The 9,790-nt window shown below is 31.7% G+C and overlaps 1 long non-coding RNA gene and 1 pseudogene across 1 annotated transcript; one reads left to right on the top strand and one right to left on the bottom strand.

Moving 5' to 3' along the window:
- Positions 1–839: 839 nt before the first annotated feature.
- Positions 840–5,967, bottom strand: LOC140431560 (uncharacterized; annotated as a pseudogene).
- Positions 2,960–4,433, top strand: LOC140431559 (uncharacterized). Its single transcript, XR_011949699.1, has 2 exons — positions 2,960–3,173; positions 3,964–4,433. It is a non-coding gene; the product is annotated as an uncharacterized lncRNA (long non-coding RNA).
- Positions 5,968–9,790: the final 3,823 nt, after the last annotated feature.

Here is a 9,790-nt window from a genome sequence, read left to right as displayed (position 1 = left end):
TTATTCGACCTAAGGAGAACAGCATATAGCAAATTCAAATATTTGGTGAGTGACAATAATTGATAAAGAGGAAAGAAATACAAAAGAAACTACTAAAAGTAGGTAGTGCAATGGTATAATGTTCGTGACCATTGGCATTGTATGCTTGTAACACTTGGATAATGAATAAGAAAGATGAAATGAAAATATACATCTAGAGAAGGAAATTACTTTGAAGATACAAGTGATACTAGTTATTCATCTTCTAAAGAACTTGTGTTACTGTCATTGCCAATTGGAATTATTAACGGCTCTATTACACTATCCATGATGCCATCTATAATTACACATTTTTTCCTCCACTTTGAGAATGTGATTAACACAATTTTGCCAATGTGTTGTGGTTACATTCTCGAGAGCTTGTAACAGAAGTTTTTTACTTCTTTAAGGTTTAAATGTCGTGTTTTTAAGTGCCACTTCATTTTTCAACCTGGGCCCAAATTTTCTCATGGGATTCAACTCGCAATGATATGGAGGCAGCCGCAGTACAATTTGACCATTGGTTTTAGCCATCTCATCATTTACATACATATTATACTTATCTTTATTTACTCGTTCATGATGTAAAAGTTCTGTCCTAACCATCTCCATATCAAAAGGAATGTTTTTTTTTGTAACCATTCTTGCATATATTTCTTTGGTTGATGATGTTGTCGGAATTTTTTCTACTTTTCGGCTGTGATATGATGCATTATCCATTACAATGATAGCGTTTTTTGGTAATTTTTGCAAGATACTATTAAACCATTTTCAAAACAGATGCATTCATTTCTTAATGGTAATCCTCTGTCTTTCTTCCCTCAAAAAGTAAAACCCCCTTCATTAACAAATCCGAACTCTGATCCAACATGTAAACTATGAGGCGTTTTCCTTTCCCCCGATGGGTTTCTCAAACCAGTAGACAGACCCCTCAACGAATGCCTGTCTAGGGGTTTTTTATGGCACAGTCCACCCACACTTGATCTTTGGTGGACCTTCATTTACCCATGTTTCGTCAAGGAATAAATGGGCCTACCTTCACTTCTGTACCTTTTTATAGAAGTTAGGTAATTACGCCTCCATCTGACAATATCATCCGTTCAATTAGAATACTTGTTCGACTTCTCTTCAAGTACCTACAAAACAATAGAATGTTACATTTAGACCAGGGCAGATCTGTGAAAAAAGTCTGTTTTTGGATATGAGAGGTGGCATGTGGCATTCGGATTTTTGCAGAAAAAGTTAGGTAATAACTTCAATAATAACAATTGACTCATGCTCCCCTCTCAAATATGCCCGGAGCATTAATAAAAACATTAAAATATTTAAAAATTACTAAAAATATCGATTTTTGTCTACTTTCTTTGCTCATAAACTTTAAAACTATTAATTTTGGAGTAAAGTCATACATAAATAAAACAAAGAATAATTAAATTTCCTATGATATATGAGTGGTTAAAAAATTTCTTCCAACCATTTAGGTTGTACTTAGGTCCTTCGTAATTGGTTTAGAAAATTTTTATAATCTACTCAAACCGTCCACCAAATTTGAAAATTTTTTAAAAACTTTTAGAACAAACATTAGACCATTTAGATGTTTGCAAATTTTTTTAAATATAAAGACGCACTCTACCGGTCTAATACACTACAGAATTGAAAGGGTATTATTTAGGCGGTCTCAGCAATGTTTAAAGTTAAAAACAATTTTTTTGCTTATAAACAAATAGATTATTGAAAAAACCATACTGGAACAGACTCGGTAGACGCTTCTTGTAAAAGAAAAAAAGTTGAATTGCGAGAGTAGTTCCTGAGATACAACCGGTCAAATTTGACCGGTATTTGCGACGAAGCTATACCTAAACAGTAGGATGGTAACTTTTGAACCATTACCTTATTTTTTCGGTTCTCTTTCTCTATACATTTTTTTCATATGTTTAAAACACTCATAACATAAAATAAAAATGTTATGTTTGTTGCATATATTTAAGTTTTGTATTACAGATGGTAAAGAAAACAAGCGTCTATTCATACCTTGTTACAATTCGTCTTCGATGCTCGCGCATCCATGTAATGTCAAATATTTTATTAGGTTATACATACCAGATTTGATTTGTTAATATTTTTAAAATTACAGGCTACTTAATGATTTCATTCATTTAATCAGGTTAGAACGATAAAGATAGATAAATATGCGAGTAAAAATATTGTCTAGATTTTACTAGAAAAGTTCAATTGCGATTTCCCGCAATTTTTGATATTACATTTTTACGTTGTTTTTTTTATGAATGTTTCCTATGGTTTGTGTTCGATTTTTTGATCACCGAGTTGGAAAATCATGAAAATAAAATCGCAATTGTTCTAACATGAACTCGGCTTATTGTGCCCTCTGTACGGTGCAAATATTTAAAATTTAAATTAAGACTGACTACTATGTACTATATTCTATCCCTTTGGTTAAAATTTTAAACTGAAATTTCTAAACTAAATTCTTAACTTTACTTTAACAATAAAGTTTATTAAAATTAAACTTTAACAATAAATTTTAATTTACAATAATTACAAAACACAAAAACGAATTAAATCATATATCAGAACCTTCTTCTGACAGGCATAACCTAATAAAATATTTGACATTACATGGATGCGCGAGCAATCGAAGACCGAATTGTAATAAGGTATGAATAGATGCTTGTGTAAAGAAAGAGAAGAGAAAATATGATGGCAGATGAAGGATGAAGACAACCGCATGATGGCTGATGGCAGAAGGTTAAGGGTTAAGATCGTAGCTTTTAGCAAAGCTTTGCTTTTAGTATTAGTATTATCAAAGAAATATGTATTATATTCTTTGATTGTACTTACATACATATTAAAATTAGAGCCGTGCCCCACAATTTGTGATTTTAAAGTTGCTAAGGAGCTAACACAGATTCCAATACAATTTATACATCTGGAATAGCTGTGAGTCAAACTGAAATAAATACCCAAATTCATTCTACATTTACAGTGGAATCGTTTAATGAATCAGTTACAAAATTGTCACGATGGGTGAAACGCCTGGAAGGAGCTTTTAAAGTTTTTGAAATAGATCACAATATGAAATTATCTTATCTATTACATTATATGGGTCCTGAAGCCTATGATACACTATGTGACAAGTAAGTACCAGATGATAAAACATAGAATGAAATTATTACACTATGTAATGTACAATTTTTACAATCAAAACCAGGGTTTCAAACCAGAAAATAAGCGAGGGAGAATCAGTGCAAGAATTCTTACTAGCATTACAGAAGACAGCAATAAATTGCAATTTTTAAGCATATCTAAAATCTGTAATAAGGAACCAATTTGTCTTTGGATTACGTTCCAAAAAAAAATACAAGCAAGACTATTGGAAACAAGGAATCTAGACTTGGATCGAGCAGTAGAGATTGACAGTAGTTTGGAAACGATCAGAAAAGAACAGTAATCAATTAAATTACAATAATTCAATTAACAAAATATTCAAAACTCAATAAGAGTAAAAAGCATACTAATACAAGTTAAATGTAAATTCAAGTACAAATATTACACATTCTAGTTCAAACACTAAAACAGGTATATGTTATCGTTGTGGGGATGCTTCTCATTTAGCCAATCAATGTAAAAAGAAAAATTTGGTATGTAATTTTTGTAAGAAAAGAGGACATTTACAAAAAGTTTGTTTGAAAACTAAAAACATAAATGCTGTTGAGGAAATTTTAAATGTACATTCAACTAATTTAAAAGATAAATTTATTATTAGTTTGAAAGTAAATAACAAACTGATACAGTTTGAAATTGATTCAGATGCTGTAGTCAGTATTATTAACAAAAATGTATTTAATTAGAATTGTACTGAATTACAATTACAAAATACTAATATAAAGTTAGCTACTTACTGTAAAAATGAATTAAATGTTTTAGGTATGGCTTTGGTGACAGTTGAGCATCAGAATAAAACTAAATTCTTGAAATTATATATACTTGATGGTGAAGGTCCTTCATTGGTTGGGAGAGAGTGGATCCATTCATTAGATATAAATTTACACAATGTGAACACTGTCTCAAATGCAGAAAAGGAGTTACAACAATTGTTTACAAAATATAAAGATTTATTTGACAAATCTATTGGACAATTTTCGATTTCTGATACCAAAGTTATACCTACCTTAAGTAGATCTCCAAGAATATGTAAACCTGTTGTAAAAATGAATTTGTAAAAAAATTCATTGTCAAGGAAGAAAATGTTATATTTGATGCATATATTTAAGTTTGTATTACAGATGGTAACAGAAAAGAAAAGAAGGAGAGAACCGGATGGCAGAAGGTTAAGGTTAAGATTCATAGTTTTTAGTATTGTACTTACATATTATAATAAAGTAGTTTTCAAGTAATATATATTTCATTCTACACTATATACACAGTACACAACAAAAAACAATCAGTATTGAGCGATTATTTGGTATAAAAATACCAAAAATTCAAAAAAAATAGGTTGAAGAAAGTTTAACTTCAAAGTTCAAAATCGGTATACATAAAAAAATGCATTTTCTCAGCTTCCAATCGAGCAATTTACTTCATTTTTTTTTAATCCGAAGTAACTCGAGTAGAGCCAGCTAAATAGCGCATTATCAAATTCCAAATATGTTTTAATTTTATTATATTAAATAAATAAATTTTTTTCTAACACACATCTACCTTACTAACGCACTTCTAAATGCCAAAAAGGCTTTAGTTTTGTTGTAAAAAATTAATTTTATTTATAACAAAATAAAACCACATAGGTATTTCTTCCTACGTTGTGGAATTTTTTTTTACAAAAACTTACCACACATATACCTTTTAACGTTTATAAATAGAAATGTTCTCATTTGAATAGTCTATAATTATTTAAACAATCTTTGTTTAAACAAATTAAATTTTTTTGTTAATTTTTTTTTACCTTGGCGGGGTACTTATCAGTTTCAGCGGTTCTGATTTCGCCCCAGAAGAATATGTCATCTGTGTTTATATTTCCTTGATCAAATAAAGACTATTTAATTAAACAAATATTGTTTAAACTAGTTATACAGCTTTCAAATGAGACAATTTGCATTTAGAGCGTTAAAAGGTCTACAACATAGGAAAAAAGAAGTAGTTATATTTTGTTTAATTTATTTTTAACAACATTAAAGCATCTTTTGGATTAATGGTATTGCTATTTTGCAGCAAGGGAAATAAATTAAGACAGTTTTAACCTCTATTCGTATAACAGGAAATTTAATCATTACCTTTATTTTTATTTTTGTACGGCTTTGTTCCAAAATGAATAGTTTTAAAGTTATAAGCAAAGAAAATAGAAAAAAAAAATCGATATTTTCAGTAATTTTTAAAGCTCTTTATCTTCTAATCGATTCCCTAATTCAGACCTAATATATTTTTTGGGTTGCACGTTTTATTTTTATTATTGTGGCTAACCTATATTTACTTACTTAAAAATTGATTTGCTTCAAGAATTTATATAATAATGAACGACACATATTTGGAAGATCTGGGCGGTTGTTTACTTCACTTAAAATTTTATTTAATGTAGGCATTTCATTCTTGAAAAAGAAGCTGTGTACTATCTGGCGTATAGATGTTTTAACTTTTTCATCATATGTTGCAAGAATAGAAGGTCGACCGCCAATATTTTTAGGACATCTTACTGTTCCAGTTTGCTTATATTCTTTAATTGTTCGGTAAATAGTTGAATTCGCAACACCTAAATTAGCAATTACTTTAGTAAGTCTTGATTGTAACTATAACTATTCTGCAAAACTAACCTGTTGCCTGTTTTATTTTTGCTACCGTGGCTGTTATTTTTCATTCCAGAATTATCACTTTTGATTTGTTTATACATGTTTAATAATGCATGTTTCTCATTTGTAGATTAATGACCCAAATGTACTCGGGCGTTTTTTTGGTTGGTGAGAAAATTAATTGAATCCAAATTTTGTTATCTTAATAACACTAATCACTAATATGTCGCTAAATAGTTCTGAAAAGAACTGTTTTTATTTATAAATACAAACGATAAATCTAAAAAATGTAAGGAATACCGCAGAAAATACAAAAAATTGTCGATATAAATTTTGAATTTTAAAATTTCACAAATGTCATTAGTGTCAAAATGTCATAATTTAGTGGAGTAAACTTGCCTGCGATTGGACCAATTAGAAACAAGAATTACGGCGCGGAAAATTTGAATTACTCCTCCTGGTTTAAAAACAGACCATAACACATGTGGTGCTTCTTCTTCATCGCCGCTGGAAGAATCGTCATAAATAATAGATTCGGTCCCCATGTTCTTCGTTAGAGGAAGAACCTGTATATTTCGTATTGTTTTTAGTGCGTGGTTTATTATTTTTACGTTTGTGTGTGTGTGTGTGTGTGTGTGTGTGTGTGTGTGTGTGTGTGTGTGTGTGTGTGTGTATGTGCGTGTGCGTGTGCGTGTGCGTGTGCGTGTGCGTCTGCGTGCGTGTGCGTGTACGTGTGCGTGTGCGTGTGTGTGTGCGTGTGGGTGTGTGTGTGTGTGTGCGTGTGCGTGTGGGTGTATGGGTGTGTGCGTGTGTGTGTGTGTGTTAATTTCTTGTTGAGGATCCCATTGGTCATTCTCTATTTAGCATTTATCTTTAAGCCATATATTTTTCCTACCTAGGTATTCCTAGGTATTTATTATTACGGTATTAATTTGCATCAACCGCATATTCTGTGATTGAGTTGAGGTTGTGTACATGTTGACCTTATACCACACTCAGAGCCTTTGAGTGCCTCTTCAAAAACATTCTTTATATAGAGGTTGAACAGCACAGGACACAAAATACACCCCTGTCGCATCCCTTTTAAAATTTTCAAATTCTCACCTCTGAGATAGCGCGTGTGCTTCTGATTCCAATAGAGATTCTGGATTACTCTGATATTATCTTTCTCGTCAATGTTAGCATTGTGTAGCATGTTTAACATTGCATCGTGTATTACGTTGTCAAACGATTTTTCGTAATCGAGAAATGTGATGAATATACCCTTTCGTTAGTCCATGCAGTTTTGTACAAGAGTTTTCAAGCATAAAGCTGCTTCACGTGAACCCAGTCCGCTCTTGAACCCAAATTGTGTCTCGCCGCTTAGCTCTTTCTTTCTAAACTGTTTTGTGTGGAGGATGGGAAGAAATATTTTAAGCAAATATCTCATTAAACTGATCAGTCTGTGGTCCGTACACTTTACTAGTTTTTGCGATTTAGGGATCATTGGAAAAGTTGAATAAAGCCAATTCGTTGGAATGTGTTATATATGGCATTATAAATTATTACCAGCATGTCCAATCTCCAATGTCTTCTTCCAATAGGTTTATGGCTTCCGTAGTAACTCCATCCGATCTAGGGGACCATGCCTAGTTTTGCTACTTTAATATCATACTCCACCTTGGCATGAATAACGAAAGGGCCGGATAAATTTTCCGTGGGTAAGTTAGTAGTTCGTAGATTCAGTCTATTATCCAAAAGTAGGGACAAAACATAGTCCGTCCAGAAGCGTAGTCTCCTTGATCATTCTTCAGGCGAGTCTCATGATGTTTCTTGTGTACACTCGAAATCTCTTTAATCTTTTTATGTAGTCCAAACCTAGCCCCCTTTTCTTGTAGTTATTCCAATTCTTCACACCGTTCTTTAATCCTGCTTTTGTTTGCGATTTTAATTATTGCCTTTATAGTACGTTGAGTTTATTTGTAGTTATGTTGGTTTTGATGTATTTTGTACTGTCTGTGCTGCTCCATTAAATCCAGTATTTTTTCGTCATCCACTAATTTTTGTGATTTCTTCTTATTTTACTTGCGATTACTTCGTCAGCATTGGCTATAACTCTGAGATAGCGCGTATACATCTATGCAATTAACTTGTATATTTCTCAATTTGTCGTTGATGTGCTTACTGTATGTAGTTTTAAGCTTTGCATCACTCATTAATTGTCTTGTGTTTATGTATTTTTTGGTAGATGGTTTTTTAAGCTTTGACAGTCAAAGCCTTATATTCGCGATTAGTGGGTTGTGGTCAGACGAAATATCCGCACCAGGGTAAGCGGCCACTCTTTTTATATAGTTGCAGACTCTTTTGTTTATCAAGATGTATTCAATTTGATTTCGTGTCAGATTCGGCCTAGTGAAGCATTACTTAAAATTTGGAGAGAGTATCTGTCATTAATTTTTTGACATGATTCTTTTATTTGTGGCAATCTTTTAAAATGTTACCTACTTATTTTGTTTAGTATGAGTTTTGTATTCTAACTTTAATTTTTAATTTTATTTATTTACAAAATGTTTAATACGTGCAGTAGAAAGCAGAGAAGCATATCATATGATGATCACCAACCTTCCGTAGACGACGAGAAGAATACATAATAATAAGAAAAGAAATACAGAAGAAGAAAATTTTCCAAAACTTTAGTTTAGTTTTTATACTTTACTTGGTGTTCCTGAGAAACCTCTACTATTCTTTTACCCTTTCAGATTATATTTTTTAGCCTATTTCGGTTCTTCTGTTTTGTGTCAGATGTAATCACATGTTTTCATTAGCTATTTGAAGAACAGTTTTTGTTAGTATATATATTATTTATCTCATCAGAAAGGATTTTCAATTTATTTTATGTCATATTTTTTTTATTTGGGTTAATGTCCTTATGTACTTTAAACACCCCAGAAGTACATTAAAAGAGGAACAGATGCGATAAATAAATATAATCCAAACAAGAACAGTAATAGGTGACCTGTGCTTAGAATTGCTTAAGGGGGGTATTTCAAACTTTCAAAATAATGGGTTTTGTGGCAAACATCCGGATTAAGAACGGAGCAACCTAAGCCCTAGCAGTAACCGCAACAATGTAAACTTTTACTGTGTTGTTATGTTAGCAGTTTATATATACTCCAAAAATATTGGTTATATGACAAATATATAAACTTGAGTAGGCATAAACTGTTTAATTTAGTCGAAAGTTTATTTTATTATAAGTAGACGTTATTTATTGCAGTATTCAAGTGAAATACGAAATGGTAACCAATAATCCTTATTCGAAGTAGGATATTTAGTATTTTTTATATATTCTTTATTAATATATTTGTATTATATTATGCAAAAATATAAATAAAGAACAGCAAATTTAACATTGCAATGTAGAAAGTCTCTTAGTGAGTCGTTAAGGACAAACATTATTTATTTTGAATTATAAGTTCTAACTTAATTTATTTATTAATTAATGGAGACTTGTTAACAAGTAATTGTGTGAGTTACGGTCAGAATTATTTGCTGTGTTAATCACAATAATGTTTGGAAACTAGTGCGAAATATTTTCGAAATAATAAACATAGTGCAACCCAGTTATACTCTGTTTTTGAAACTAGGGGGAGTCAACTTAAAAGACAGATTCACACCCAATAATGCCACTAGAAAAATCATCAGATTCATCTTCTTCGACAGTAATAGAGTAATCAGTATCGGACAACTTCACAGATAAAAAACTTAATTTTGCTGAAATAAATAATCTCCCGAGCCCCCAGGTATTACTCCACTGATCACTAACTAATATGACTGTTGCTGGGAATAGAGGACGGTTCATTTATACTGATGGTGACGTGGTTTGGGTGGAGGTTGGCGTGGGGGTTAGCGTGGGGATTGGCGCGGGGGCTGGCGCAAACATTTCTGACAGTAGGATTTTGATTGTCGGATGGAGCGGACGATATTTTGTT

This window comes from Diabrotica undecimpunctata, unplaced genomic scaffold (assembly GCF_040954645.1).
Source record: "Diabrotica undecimpunctata isolate CICGRU unplaced genomic scaffold, icDiaUnde3 ctg00001346.1, whole genome shotgun sequence".
Lineage (NCBI taxonomy): Eukaryota > Metazoa > Arthropoda > Insecta > Coleoptera > Chrysomelidae > Diabrotica > Diabrotica undecimpunctata.
The sequence above is the reverse complement of the archived record's forward strand: the minus strand, read 5'-3'. Positions and strand labels throughout refer to the sequence as shown.